The 15,822-nt window shown below is 30.8% G+C and overlaps 1 protein-coding gene across 1 annotated transcript in view; it reads left to right on the top strand.

Annotated features, from left to right (window-relative positions):
* Window positions 1–15,822, top strand: part of LOC123658091 — a 31,123-nt gene that overhangs the window by 2,028 nt on the left and 13,273 nt on the right. The window lies entirely within an intron of this gene.

The raw sequence follows: 15,822 nt of genomic DNA, 5'->3' as shown, positions 1-15,822 counted from the left end.
TACCTACTTTTGAGAACAGAAATTTCTTAGTCTAAATCATAGATAGATTTTTTTTATATCAACACTAGACAGCCTGCACGGTTTTTTTCAATTTGTGATAGTTTAGTGGCTCCTATTATTCTATCTATATAGGTAAATATTTTACGCTTAATTTAGATTAAAAACATTCCATAATAACTTTACTAAGTTTTACTAAAGCAAAAATAAATTAACAATCATATAAAATCATATTAAATTAACGTTCCATAATAACTTAACTAAGTTTTACTAAAGCAAAAATAAATTAGAAAATCTACGAAAATCGATATAAGTGTTTAAAAATGTGTTTTCCTATGATTTTCATACGAAAGTATGGTTTACCTTCATTTTTATATTTTTCCTCGCTCTTTTAATGTGTGTATAGTAAAACATGAAATTAAATACCCTTAAAAATAAAGATATATATAAAAAAGAATTCAAATAATGTTTGACTACCAATATTATAAGTTTATAATACAGGTATTAATAACAACTAGTGGTCGCCCTCGGTCGAAATTCGACCACAATAAAAAAATTTAATTAAAGAAAGCTAAAAAATAATGAACATAAAGACCTTTTTGAAAATTTTCAATTCGACTACAGACATTGACAATCAACAAGAGAGTATAATATGCGTGTGTGTGTCAAATAAAGATAGTGTGTGTTATGTTCTTTTTTTATTGATTTATTATATTTTTATGCGTGATTTAAAAAAAATATTAGCACTGTATCTCTATATAAACTATATGTGTACGAAATTTCATACTCCTCCGTCCGCGCAATTTTCATAAAAAGGAGGACCAAGTTTTTGCTTCACGTATTAATATACAAATAAATTAGTTTTCCAGCTTGATTAACAATAGATAAGATGTCAAATCAACAAAATCTTAGTGTTTTATTAGCAGATGGCAAGTACATGTTCATAATTAATATTTTCATAATTATATCGAATCCTGTTTTATTACTTGAATAAATAAAAAGTAATTAATGAAAATAATAAAAATTCCACTACAACTAGCTGATATTAGTTTAATTTTTAATAAAAAGTAAAAACCATATCTCAAAAGATGTTTAAATTGATTACTTTTTTACTTATTTGTGTAATTCTCTTTTTTTAATTATTTATGGGCAATAAACACCCGGGTACGACCTGAGGACTACTTTAATTCCACATATTATTCAATAAACAGTTTTTTTTTTATAAAAAAAATAGTCTAGATTGTGAGATGTAAAAATCTTAAGGGTTTGTTTCACCAGTTGTGGATAACGCTATTTGACGGATGACGATTTCCAACTGATAAAAGTTTGTCATGTACTTATTATTTCTTTTTCACCATTGAATTCCGCCGTATATATGAGATATTTTTATTTGCAAATATGTATTTAAAACTTATTTTCTACTATTGTGGTGAAACCAGTCCTAATTGCCTATTCTAAATCCTGCTGTTAAAGTTAATCGTAACTTATTTGTAGGATACCTTTACCCACAACTGGTGAAACAGGCCCAGGGCAGGTAAGATGATAAAAGATGCATAGATTTTTATTATACATATAACTAGTTGACACGACAAAAGTTGTTTTGTCATATATATTATTAACCCCCTAATATGAAAAATAGATCTTGGTCGATTCCTAGACCTAACCGATATGCACACAAAATTTCATAAAAATTGGACCAGCCGTTTCGGAGGAGTATGATAATTAACATTGTGAGACGAGAATTTTATATATAAGACTAGTTGACCCAGCCACGCTCAGCCGACCCGGCTCAGTAATTATAATAGATTAAATTATATTATAAGCATGAAAATATATACGTAAATTCTATATTCAAACGCGCCATTTATAATCTGGAAATAGAAATATGGCGCCATCTACCGGATATCTGTGCAACTTAGATGCCAAACCGCTATCTATTAGGATTTTATAGAACTAACCGATAAATATACATTAAAGTCGTATAATATACATTTAATTTGCAATAACAAATATTGAGATCAATAATTGAGATAAAAACTACTATATCTCCCAAGTTAGACAAAATTAAATATAAAAATTGGTTCAGTAGTTTCGGAGTTTATCGCTAACATACATCGTGACACGAATTATATATATATAATAGATATATAGATATAGATATAATAAGTATTAAAAGTTAAAATATACTGTCGAGGATAACATCTATTTGGTATTCAATTTTTCACACGATTAAAAATAATAAAATCAAAATTTTAAATGTCATTCAACTATATAAAATGATGCTCACAAAAAAGAATCGGTTTATGAGATGATGATGTTAATTAGTATTGGTGATATAATATGTCATGAGAAAATCAACTCGTATCCGTTTCTATCCAGTGAATGTGTTACATCACGCCTCTAGTTCAGTTTAATTCGCTCGATTGATTGAAAAAGTACCTAAGTATTGAGGTAGGTATTGAATACCTCATTTTTTAAAGCTGTCGAATTCTTAAGTAATGAAATAAACAACATCTCGATTCGATACCTATATTTTGGCGTATTTTAAAACAAAAACGAATATTTTAATAGTCTATAAACTGCGCAGTTTCTTTCATGTTGTTTATGTTGGCTCACGTTTTTGATTTATGTACGTTTTAGAAAATGCAATAGGAAATCGAGATAAAAGTCACAAAGACTAACAAGTTGCTTGCTTTGTAGTCCCAGTGTAGATTCTAACGTTAATGTAAGGGACACAGAATATAGTAATGACTTAAAACACAACTTTTTTATTATCAGTTAAGCTAAAAATATATTATAGGTTTTAATTTGATTTCACATTTATTACTTATTTTGATAATTAGTCACGTAACTTATACAGAGTTGTTGCAAAACCTTTTTAGCTGATGAATTAATCTTGTCCATAACCTATGAAGAACATCTCCGCTATTAATCTAGGTTCTCATGGCCGACTCATGCTGCTGTTTATGGGGTTCATTACATAGGTTCGAATAGATGTCCACGACTTCATAGATTAAGATGTGTTAGTGTTTTTTTTATATATAAAGGAAAACAAAGGTCAATGGATGATCTAATCCTTAATCAGTTAAGCCATGAAGAAAACGTTATTTCTATTTAAAATACGGCGTTAAAGTGTCATTAAGGATATAATTTAGAATATCTAGTATCAAAAAACTTAAAAATATTATTGGGAAAGTAGATTTTTATATGTCCTTAGATTTCGATTTTGTACGTTAAAAGTGACACGGAATATTCGACAGTAAATTATCATAATTAATATCAAAAACGAAAACTTGCCACTAAATTATAAGTAGCTAAGCTCCCATTTAAGTAGCTACCATCCATCTCCAAACATTTTTTTTTAAAAAACTGCTGACCAAAGCAATTTTGCAATTATTGTTTCATACTTAATTTAGCAGTTAAAGATGCTGTGCTAACTATCGTCAAATTGTCAACATTCAAATATCTCATCTTACTGTTACGATAAGAGCACTTTAAACACAGAGTACTAGAAGGATAGCTGCATCTTTCTACTTAACATTTCTTTAAGGAACAAATCTGGTTAATGTTTTGAGAACAGGAAAATTTAAATTATACAATTGTCCTAAAAACTAATAAAATGTTTTATGGGTGAAACAAATTTAAATATATTTTCTAATATTGTAGGTGCACAATAACCAAATTCAAGTGTTTCTATAATATCTGTTTCTATATTAACTATCATGATCTATTATATAATAATAGTTTTAATTTAGTTTCTTAAAATTATTTTCACCATTAAATGTTATTTTTATCTCTAACTTATCTATTTTTATTTTTTACAACCTTGTCACGCGTACCTCTGTCATGCGTATGTTTTACTAGTTGTGCATAAATTTTATCCAGTTAATAGGCTACGATTACACTTTAACGGCAGGAGGTAGAATTTTTATTAGAACCTGTTTCTCCTCAATCAATTAACCACAATTTTAGGTTCATATTTGCGAATAGAAATATCTCATACATATAGTGAAACCGATTGTAAAAAAAAAAAAAATACACGACAACCTTTTATGTTTTAGATATCGTCATCTGTCAAATAGTGAAACAGGCCATTTACTCTAATTACGTTAACCTAAGCGTTAATTTTAACTAGCGTCTCGATATAAGTATGATACAAATACTATAAATGTGTCATATGTCTATAGTGGATAATTGTGATACAATTCGGTCTGTGAATAAATTATAGTTAGTAATGTATGTGCATATATTGACCTCAATTATTGATTTCAACTGGATGGTTAAATTATAAAACCAAGACTAAAAATTATAATTTTATATGCATTAAAAATTACAGTTATATTCATTAAAAAATTTCTTATTTAATTGATTCGGAATAAGACCTTCAATTTGAATGAAATATTGTAACTTTTAGTGCAAAGTTTAGCTTGAACGTACAAACTGTATCGTATTTAAGAACACACCTACGGTCTGTTACTACGTTAACGTGCACGGCACAGCCTTGCTCTGTCGAGGCTTCGAGCTTAAGCTCTTAATTGTGCTAACAATCGTCCATTATGAACGTAATCATTGTGCTCTTTTGGGAACACCATTGTATCTACTTGTGCAATCTTTTATATTATTAAAAACATATTAAGAAATGTTGTTTACAGTATTAGATATAAGAATATATGTGGCATATAATTTTTTGATTCAAAACTAACACAATAGTTTTTCGATTTCAGTTTCATTAAAATAAAAAAATAAAAATGAAAAAGTCTATTTGACCATGCTATAGTACGTGATAAACTATTATTTATATATTATTATAAAGTTTTACTAGTTACTTATAATTATTTACTTTTACTTATACTAAATTACTTAGGCTAAACAAGGGCCCCAGGTTGGGTAAAGACCTCCTCCAATGATGCCCACTTCTCCCTGTCCTGTGCTATTAGCCACCACTTTGGGCTAGCAACTTTTTTTATTTCATCCTCCCATCGGGTAGAGGGTCTTCCTCTTTCTTTTTCCTTGTGGTCCTCTCCATATGGTGGTATTGTAGGTCCATCTTTTATCTCTCTGCCGCGCTATGTGGCCGGCCCATTTCCACTTTAACCTTTGTGTGTAGTTCAAGGCATTAGTGGCTTTTGTTATTTCACTTATCTTGATATATCTAATTTTTATATTGGGCATGCTTCTTTCCATTGCGCGCTGGCAACATGTTATTTTATGCTTTGCTTTTGTTGTAAATTTTCATGTTTGACACCTATATGTCAAGCACGGTAAGAGGCTAGAGTTCATTGTCCTTGTTTTCAGTTTCATTGGCATGTTACTTTTAAAAATTTCTTTCAGACTCTCAATTTCTAGTTCGTTATTTTCTATATCAAAGCTAATTGTTTTTCCTAGGTAAATATATTTATCTGTATATTCTAGTGGATATCCATTGACTTTTATTTGTTGTTTGTAGTTGTTAGTTATTACCATGGTCTTAGTGAGATTGATTTCAAGTCCTACTTCGGCGCTAGCTATTTGTAAGTCATTGATCATGAGCTGCAGTTGTGAGTTTGTCTCGGATAATATTAGTATGTCATCGGCGAAACGTAAGTGACTCAGAAAGGTTCCCTGTATCTAGATTCCTCGTTTGCTCCAGTTCAGTTGATACCTTCGAGTACAGCTATAAATATTTTTGACGACGAAGGGTCTCCTTGTCTTACACCTCTATTTATGGGGAAGCTTGGGCCCAGTGTGTCTAGTTTTATTCTACCAATGCTGTTATCATATATGTTCCGTAACACTTTTATATACACTTCGTTTACTCCCTGGTCTTCCAAGCTTTGCCAAACACTATCGTGAGTAACCGAGTCGAAGGCCTTTTGGTAATCAATAAATCCGAGCTAGAGTGGTCTCTGTTGTTCTCGATACTTCTCTATAATTAACTCTAAGGTATGTATATGGTCTATCGTTGAGAAACGCTCTTTTCCTTCCTTTTTTTTTTCTTTCCCTGTCTTGCTTCGATTACTAGACTAATTCCCGAGTTTATATCGCGGAGAAGAGCTTATACAGAGTCGGTAGTAGGTTTATCGGTCTATAGTTGCCTATATCTTTTGGGTCTCCCTTCTTATATATTAAAATGATGTTACATTCGGACCATTGTGCGGGCGCTTTGGACTTTTGTAATATCAAATTGAATAGTTCAGCGAGAGGTGTTGCCAGTATATGGTAAGCTGTCTTTAAAGCTTCATTTGTTATGCTATCTGATCCAGGGGATTTTTCTCGTTTTAGCCTCTTTATTGCTTCTATAATTTCCTTTTCGTTAATTGCTTTTATGTTATCTTCTTTTTCATGTTTAGTGTGCTCTTCTTTTATGTCTAGCTTTAATAGCGTTTTTATTTAGGAGTGTAGTTATTTTCTTTTTATTGCTATATAGGTTTTTGTAAAAACTAGTTACTGTGTTGATGATGTCTTTTCGATTGTTTAGGTCTTTGCTAGACCCATTCAGTCCTTCTATCCAGGTTTTGCATATTTTAATTTCTCTATAAGCCTTTTTCGTGCTACCTGTGAGGTTTCGATACTTTTCGATTGTACTTTGTCTATAATTTGCTTAGTCTCTTCCTATATGTTTATTGACTAGCTTGTAGAGAGCGGAGAGTCCATTTTTCATAGATCTCGATTTGTTTTTTGTTTTTATAAGTTCTTTCCGTCTTTGTAATAGAGATAATGTTCGTTCTGATAGCACCTTGTGACGTTTGTGTTCTAATCTCGTTATTTGGTCTGATTTTAAGCTAGTGGTAATTGCATTTGTAATGATATCGTAAAGGGTTTGTACTGAGGTGTTTTCGTGGTAAACGTATTGACTAGATACTATTTCTGATAAGGCTTCCCTGAATTTCAATATTTCTTTTTCAAATTGTAGTTGGTTTGTATTTTTATTCATATAATTAGCTCTACTTTTGTTTAGTTTACTTAGTTTTACTTTTGCTCTAATTATTCTATGATCTGACGGGTAGTTTAAGTTCATAGTACCAATATCATGGAATATTCTCGGTTGGTTTAATAATATATAATCTATTTCATTTAAAGTTTTTCCGTCCGGAGATCTCCATGTCCATCTTTTATTTAATTTCTTCTTAAAACATGTGTTTTATTAATAGTTTATGCTCTCATGCAAAATCGATTAGTCGTTGGCCTCTTTCGTTCCTTACTCCGCCCCCAAACTGTTTTGTTACTAAATGTTCTTCTTTCTTAGGAAGCCCGATTTTTGCATTGAAGTCTCCCATAAGTATGACATTATTGTGTGCACTGTCCAGAGCTTCGTCAATCGTTTTATAGAATTCTTCTACTTCTTCTTCTTTTGCCACTTCCGTCGGTGTGTACACCTGTATAATAGATATTAAGAAGCCTTGTATGTTCATGTTTAATACAGCGATTCGTTCCGTCATGCCAGGAAAGCTCTCTATATTGTTTTTATGTACTTTGTTTATTATAAAGGCTACTCGATATAGGCCGGGCGTATGATCCACGTGGCAAAATATAGTTTTCATGCTCTGCTATATTGGTACCTAGCCGTCTTGTTTCAGATAATCCTATGACGTCGTATTTTATTTCTTGTATTGCTTCCTCTAATTCTAATAAGCGTTCGTATGACGATAAAGTTAGAACGTTGTATGTTGCTATATGTAGTTGTGTTTTTTCTTTGTTTCTGTTTTTTGTCTGCGTGGTATCTGTTTTTGGAGGGTTATGGTCGTACTCTTCCACGGTGACCAGCCGGGTTGGAAGATCATTTTCTTTGTTTTTTGTTTTTGTTTGTGTATTTGTTGGTTTTGTGTCGAAGGAGGAGGAGGCGCCGTGATGCTATGCTTGCTTGTTTTGATTATAATTTTTATTATGGACTACGTAGTTAAGTATTCCCTGCTTTATGATTCCCTCTGAGAAGCTGCTAGACCTCTTGACCGATGCATCAATTTGTCGTATTTTGTTATTTTTATTTATTTGTGTATTTTTCTCTACATTGGTTTAAGTGGCATTTTCGGGTGATGTAGGCATCTTCCGTTTACTGTTAGTTTTTGAAATTATAAGTTTATCATAATCAATTCTAGCTATATTTCCCTTTTCCCTTTCTACTTGAAGTTGTTTTTGTAGCTTCCTTCTCTTCCCCAGTACATCTTTTGGATAGTCTTCTTTAATGTAATAATGTGTATCTTTTAGTGCTCTTTTCTGTTTCATAATTTTTATTTTTGTGCCTAAAATTGTGAAAGTCACTACTAACGGACGTACTCTTTCTTCTTTCTTTCCTATTCTCTTTATTTCTTGAATGTCACAGTGGCTAATTTTTTCAAAATGAAGTTTTTCTCTTGGCTCTCGTATGATTTTTCCATTTCTTCTATTCCGAAAAATACCAAATTATTTTTCCTTGCCTGTCTCTCTAAAATGTTCAGTTTCATTAAAGTTATTACGATAAAATGTAAATCATACTGTGATCGCATTTATTAATATTTCAATGTCTCCATTAAATCGAAGTCTGTTTTACTCATATAATAATTACTTTCTTTGTAGTCACTCACTTGATGTTGCTAAGACGAGTACTGGTCATGAAGAAATATTTCATGTCATTATACATTACAAATTTGATTAAGGTTTTAATTGTCGTTATGAAAATGAATGACGACTATAGGGTTGTCGGTTCTGGTGACCCAAATAAATAGAGGCTCAAGATAATAACAACACTAGACCAGATCTCATGGTTGATAAAAGAATCGACAATTTAAAGAACCAACAGTGCGTTATATAAGTAATGCCAGTGACAATGGGCAAACAATATATGGACATTTACGATTTTTAATATTTATAACTACCCTATAATTTTAATTGCATTTTAAGTATAAATTACATGACACATTTTATGACAAAAAAATAAAATAAAAGAGTTGTAAGTAAGTCGGTTTCATAAGTATTTCAAGTTCATTACAACATTAACGTTGTTTTAAATGTGTGTTGGAAATGCATCATGCACTCTACTAGTACCTGCAGGCATTTGCGTGCCAAACTGTAGAATGTGATTAAGAAATCGTTAGCCAGCTGTTTATTGGCAATGTACACAATATGTTAGTGACGATGTGGGTCGTCGGTGTCGGTTGGTAAAGTACATTATCATTATTAAAAACTGATAATGATATTCATCGTAGTGTTGCTTTAATTTGTTACAAAACAATAAACCATTAGTTAAAGAAAGAAATAGATTTATTACCTACTTTACAAAAAAAAAAAAAAATAATAATAATTAAAATACACAGTTATAATGTAATTGTGTTTGCTGGCAAACGGAAAAAAAACCGACTTCAATTACATCGACAATACAACGTAGGTAGACGAAGAAATAGTCATGTAGATACGCATTATTAAAGATTAGTCGAAAAGTTGTAATCAGATCTCGATGAAATTTAAATATGACCACATGATAAACATCGGCTTTCGATTAAATTAAAAATCACCAAAATCGGTAAACCCAGTAAAAAGTTACGCAGATTTTCGAGGGTTTCCCTCGATTTCTCTGGGATCCCATCATCAGATCCTGGTTTTCTTATCATTGTACAATACTTAGGATATCTCCTTACCAACAAAAAAATAATTATCAAAATCGGTTCATAAACGACGAAGTTATCCCTGAACATACATAAAAAAGTAATAAAAAAATATATGCGGTCGAACTGAGTAACCTCTTCCTTTTTTGAAGTCAGTTAAAAATGAAGCAATGTTTTCACAAATTCTAATTATTATAAATTGGCTATGTAAAGTTTTATGTTGTTTAGATAATGATTTAATTGTAAATGCAGTGTGCTATTGAGAACTGTGTTTTAGTTGACAAGACTTGACAACGGCTACTTACAATTAGATAATGCTCTTTTAAGTAAATCGCCCTGACATTCTCGATGAGCTTAAGGTCGGGGCGAAGGCATTTATCAGTAATTTAAGTTGTGTGATTTTAGCCTTAACTTATTAGTTAAAATAATCGCGTGATATATTTATTGCAAAACGGTATAAAGTAATACTTTGGTTTCATAACGTAATAATATAACGGAAAGTATTTCATTCGTAAATAGATAATAAGTTTCAAGACACATATTTTTAATTTAAATAACTTTTTAATTTTTTGTCAAACTTTTGGATAAATAATAGAAACTGTTTGAATAAAGAAACTACCTAGATGGCTAAGCGATAAGGTGGCATTGCGATTTTTCTTGACACTATTTTTATCATTCTTTAATAAAGTTGCCTGCCTTGTTGTTTATTAACATTTAACGAGTCGTGTGATTATTTTCTTTGGTCACATAACTTTCGACAGGAAAATAATAGTTGGCACATTATACTCGTATAATATAATAGCGAAGCTAACACTTGAAGGAGATTAGAATAACTAGCTTCTGCGCGCGACTTCGTCCGCGTGGGACAGATGCGCACGCAATACTTGATCATTATTTTGCTGCGATGTTATTTTAAAACTGCGATATCTCCTGAGATACTCATTGAAATCGAATTTTGTGAAAGGCAGTTTTGTTTTAAATTAAATAATTGTGATGAATAATGTATTTATTTAGATAAGGATTAATATCATGTTTATAAAAACATCTTCGCAAATTATGCATTATTTTAGAACAAACTTGGTTAGCATAAAAAAGGTTATAGTGAGCCAACCTTAAAAGATAGATATACGCTGTCGTGGACTATTATTTAGAACTTTTAAAGAGGGTCAATTCCGTCATACATGATTTTTGCAAAACTTTAACTGTTTTCACATCGCACGCAGCGGAAGCTCTCAAAAGGAAAAAAGAACCCCCAATTTTGAAACATTCTTCATTGGTGCTCCGCTCCTTTTGGTCTTAGCGTGATGATATATAGCATATAACCTTCCTCGATAAATGGGCTATCTAACACTAAAAGAATTTTTCAAATCGGACCAGTAGTTTCTGAGATTAGCGCGTTCAAACAAACAAACAAACAAACTCTTCAGCTTTATAATATTAGATTACTTGGAACTCTATGGCTCTGTTCTTATGTGTTTCTTTATGGTATGTTTTATTTTTAACGGTTTTAATACGTTGATTGTACAAGGTTGTAATTAAGACAAAGATGAAAACAATATTAATTTAAGTTAACAACTTATGATATAATAATAATAACTAGATAAATTACATTAAATTAAAAAACCTTAAGTATATATATATATATATATATATATATATATATATATATATATATATATATATATATATATATATATATATATATATATATATATATATATATATACATAATATAATAACTAAAAAATATTATATATATAATTTAAGTTTAATTGTTTTAATTGTTTAATTGTTTATATTTTAATAACGTAAGCTTCTTAACTGTTTTTTTACAAGTTTTACTTATATTTTACTTTATATATATATATATATATATATATATACAAATAAAAACTTTCATCTAACTAATATTTATATTAAAAAAGTGTAAGAGTATTTTTGTTAAATAATATTACTTAAAAATTTGGCTCTTTGTTTCCACTGCCTAGCTTAAAATATTTAAAACTTTGATTTGCAGTAATTTCTCGTATTACTTTAATAAAATAAAATGAAGCAGAATAGTTTTTACTTTTATAGAGCTATAAAACAATTTACGGATAATATTTCTCCGAAAGTTTTCATGCGGTCAACGTAGTCCTTTCGCTACCTTCCTAGCATTATTAACTCTTCTTGCTTGCTTAACAAACATCGCGTTTGATATACTTACCTTGGTTACCTTGGTACAAGCCTCTTAAACAGAGGCGTGTTAAAGTGCGTTTGAAGCGAAGACTTGTATACTAGTACAAGTATGAGCACGCGCTTGCCCGTATAAGCTTGCAACACAAAGCTTATTTAAACGAAAATTGCATCACTCCTAACTTAAAATAAAATTCTTGTGATATTTTTATAGTTTATCTGATAAAAATGCTTTGAGCTATAAAAGAGTAAAACTTTGTACGCGTTTGTATATTTTTAGTGAAATATTAAAAAAATAAAAATACTGTGTTGAAGATATACAGCGAATGCTGATTTAAATTCCAGTCAAACTGGTTTTTAACTTTGAAGATGTTTCATACTGATATTGCTATTATTCAACTTGATGTTTTAGGGTTTATTTGTTCTAGAATATTCTAAGAATACCTATATATTAAGTTGTTAAAATAATCAATGTTCCAATTATCTAATGCAACGAAATAAATAAATATAAACTATTACAAAGGATAAAATATTTTACAAATACTAATTGATACAGAAGTATTATTTATTAAGTAAATAAATTTTAACCTGGTGAAATATTTTAATTTTCACATTTTTAGAGCTCCGCACTAAAAATTAAGTTAACTGTGTGTGTTGTACCCATTAACGCAGGTAAAGACTGTCGCATTTTTAACCGACTTCAAAAAATGGCGGAGGTTCTCTATTCGATTGTATTCTTTCATTTATCTCAGAACTTTTGACTGTTATGTTCTCTTCAGCGTGTAATATCCCACTGCTGGGCATAGACCTCTTTCCCCATGTAGGAGAAGGCTCAGAGCTTCATCCACCACGTTGCTCTAAAGCGGGTTGGCGGATATATTCCCTACTATGAGTAACGATCGCTATCAGGTGTACATGATAACAACCGAGACCGACGACTTAACGTGCTCTCCGAGGCACGGTGGGGAGACCCACAAGGACTGCACAATCACCCAGACCACGGCAAACATCTTTATGCTCAATAGAAATGTTTGTCATGTGCGGGGTTTGAGCCTGCAACTGCCAGCGCAACAGCCACAAACTAGTGCTGTGACCGTTGCGTAAACGCGTCACGTAGTCTCATTTAAATTTAATTGAGATCAAACAAGTGCTTTTTGAGTTACATCTAATAATTCGTTTTTACTTGACTATTTTTTCGTCGAACTACGATTATTCTAATCTATGAATATTTAGTAGAAAATATTGATGCGTACTAAACCTATTAATGCAATGATTTCATACTTCCTAATACAGTCCACTGCTGGACATAGGCCTCCACAAGTTCGCACAACAATGGAGTGGACTTATGTGTTTTGCCCATAGTCACCATGCTGGGCAGGTAGATTGGTGACCGCAGGACTAGCTTTGTCGCACCAAAGACGCTGCTGCCCGTCTTCGGCCGTTGTATTTCAGAGCCAGCAGTTGGATGGTTATCCCGCCATCAGTCGGCTGTTCCAGTTACAAGGTGGTAGTGGAACTGTGTTATTCCTTAGTCGCCTCATACGACACCCACGAGAAGAGAGGGGGTGGCTAAATTCTTAATGCCGTAACCACGCATCATTATTTGCAGTAGATTTCATACTCACGTGAACTGAATTAAATTGACAATGAAAATCTAATGAAAGTATAGGACCTGGGTGACCGAGCTTAGCTCGGTATTTTTAGTAAATCGTGTTTTTTGAAAATCATATTTAAATACGAATTACATATTGATAAAATATGAATAATATTTTTGATTTTATTTTTTTTAGAAAAAAAAAGAAAAAAAACGATAATCGATCTGGAATACGTGAGGTTTGAACCATGATCTGTTCGGCCGAGTGCGATCGGCCGATTTCCCCTGAGCTATTACAACTTTATTGACAGATGCGAAATTTACCTTCTTATTCTAACGATATTGTAGCCATTTTTTCATTGCCTAAAAACAGGGATAAAACGACATTTTCTAAAAATGAATCCTAGCTAGATTTATTTATCTCCCCCGTAATCCCCTGTATACTAAATTTCATGAAAATCGTTGGAGCCGTTTCCGAGATTCAGATTATATATATATATACAAGAATTGCTCGTTTAATAGTATAAGATATCTATGCTTATACATTAATAATTAGGTTAATTTTATTATAACCGTAGACAATAAACTGAATACTTATAATAATTGTAAAACAAATTCTAATAAAAATATACATATTTACGATTTATAACTTAAGGAACTAAATATTTACAGATAGTTATGGTACAAATCATGTCCGCGTGGAATGGTGCCGAGAATGCTGGCAGAATTTCCCGTTGAATCGCTATGCCAATTCTCTGGGCAAAAATGCACCGGTACTCTTGTCACCAGTGGAGGCAGTAAGGCGAGGAGTTATTTCTTTTATAATTTTTTAGCTGTGTTACTACCAGGACCAAGTGTTCCGACTGTAACGGCACAAAGATGTAATTTGGAATTAGTGACGAATATTTGTGCCTTTAGTCATTTAACTGTGAAATATTTACTGTTCGGTGAGTTTGAAATTCCAGATCGTCATTTGGCGTGTGATGGGAGGACGTTTCGCTGCAATATTTACTACGAAGTTGTTAGCACTTTCGAAAGTAGTTATTCAATATTAAAATGTAATGTAACATGAAATAACAAGTAATACATAGCAATGATCGATATTCTTAAGGTTTCTAGGACAGGGCTGCACTGCGTGGTGCCACTTTTAAAGATGAAATTGCCATATATTATATTCAAATCATTTTAATCGCAATTGAGAGAACTATTTTGCGTAATGCTAGGTAGCTTGTGTACGAAATGAAATATTTCGTAATACCTTATGGATGACAAGGTCAGCTGATATTATAGAAGAACAGATATAAATATTACCATTATATAATTACGTTATGTAATTACTTAATGTATACATTAAAATAATGTGATACCTAAATATTTTTATTAAATACATCTATGGCTATATTATAAAAAAACTTTTTATTCGGTTAAAAAGACAACCGCACAGTGGAAGTTCAGTGGGTCAGCTAGTGTAAAAAACGAATCAAAAATCTATGGCTCCAATCATATTTTTAACCGACGTAAAAAGAGGAGGCTAATAGTTAGACGCTTATATTTTTATGAAATGTGCGATACATAGACAGCCTTTGCGTGTATCCAACCTCTAACTGTAAATGATCTTGAGTTTTCTCAGGGTAATAATTCTCAAACCGTATGACTTACTCTAAACAACGTATAGAAATGACTTCCGTTCAGTAAATCTACGCATGCAGCAAGGTTGTCTCGTGTAAGTAACAAAAAAAAAAAACAAAAAAACAAAATTAACGATAATGGTTTGATTTTATCTACTTACTATATTATATTTTTAATAATTAATTAATTTTAATTATATATATATATATATATATATATATATATATATATATATATATATATATATATATATATATATATATATATATATATATGTTTAAAACAACAATTTTTCTACAACGCATAATTTAATACAAGTTAGTTTGATTTAGGTAGGTGGTCATTTGCTTATTTATGAAAGTATTATGACAAAATGAATTGTATCAAAAAATAGGAAAAAAAGAAACATGATTTTGTGACTAGGAATATCTAGTAAAATATATCATAAAAGTTTTAATTTAGATTTCCATGCAATAATATTATATTTAATTTTAATTTTGTTGGCGGATTTTACAATATATATATATTGCTTTAAACTGGAATATAAATTATTCATCAATTATAAAATAAAATAAACTCAAATTTCAAAGACGTTAATCTCTAATCTTCTACAACAGTCTTATAATTCGTCTAACCTGACTCATCAATGGTAGCATGAATATCTGGGTTAGTATATTTATCTAAACATTATAATCTTTAAAGTTTAAAAAATATAAATGTAACTTATTTTTTTATAGTAAATTTTCTTTTCTTGCCGATAATAAATGAATATCATAAAGGTGTGGCAAATGTAACGCAAGGTCTTTCTATAAATTGTGATTGTAATATTTAAAAGGAGACTTTTCTTCAATGCCAATGTTAATTTAGGGT

This window comes from Melitaea cinxia, chromosome 11 (genome assembly GCF_905220565.1).
Source record: "Melitaea cinxia chromosome 11, ilMelCinx1.1, whole genome shotgun sequence".
Taxonomy (NCBI): Eukaryota; Metazoa; Arthropoda; class Insecta; order Lepidoptera; family Nymphalidae; genus Melitaea; species Melitaea cinxia.
This window is presented reverse-complemented; position numbering and strand designations above follow the sequence as displayed.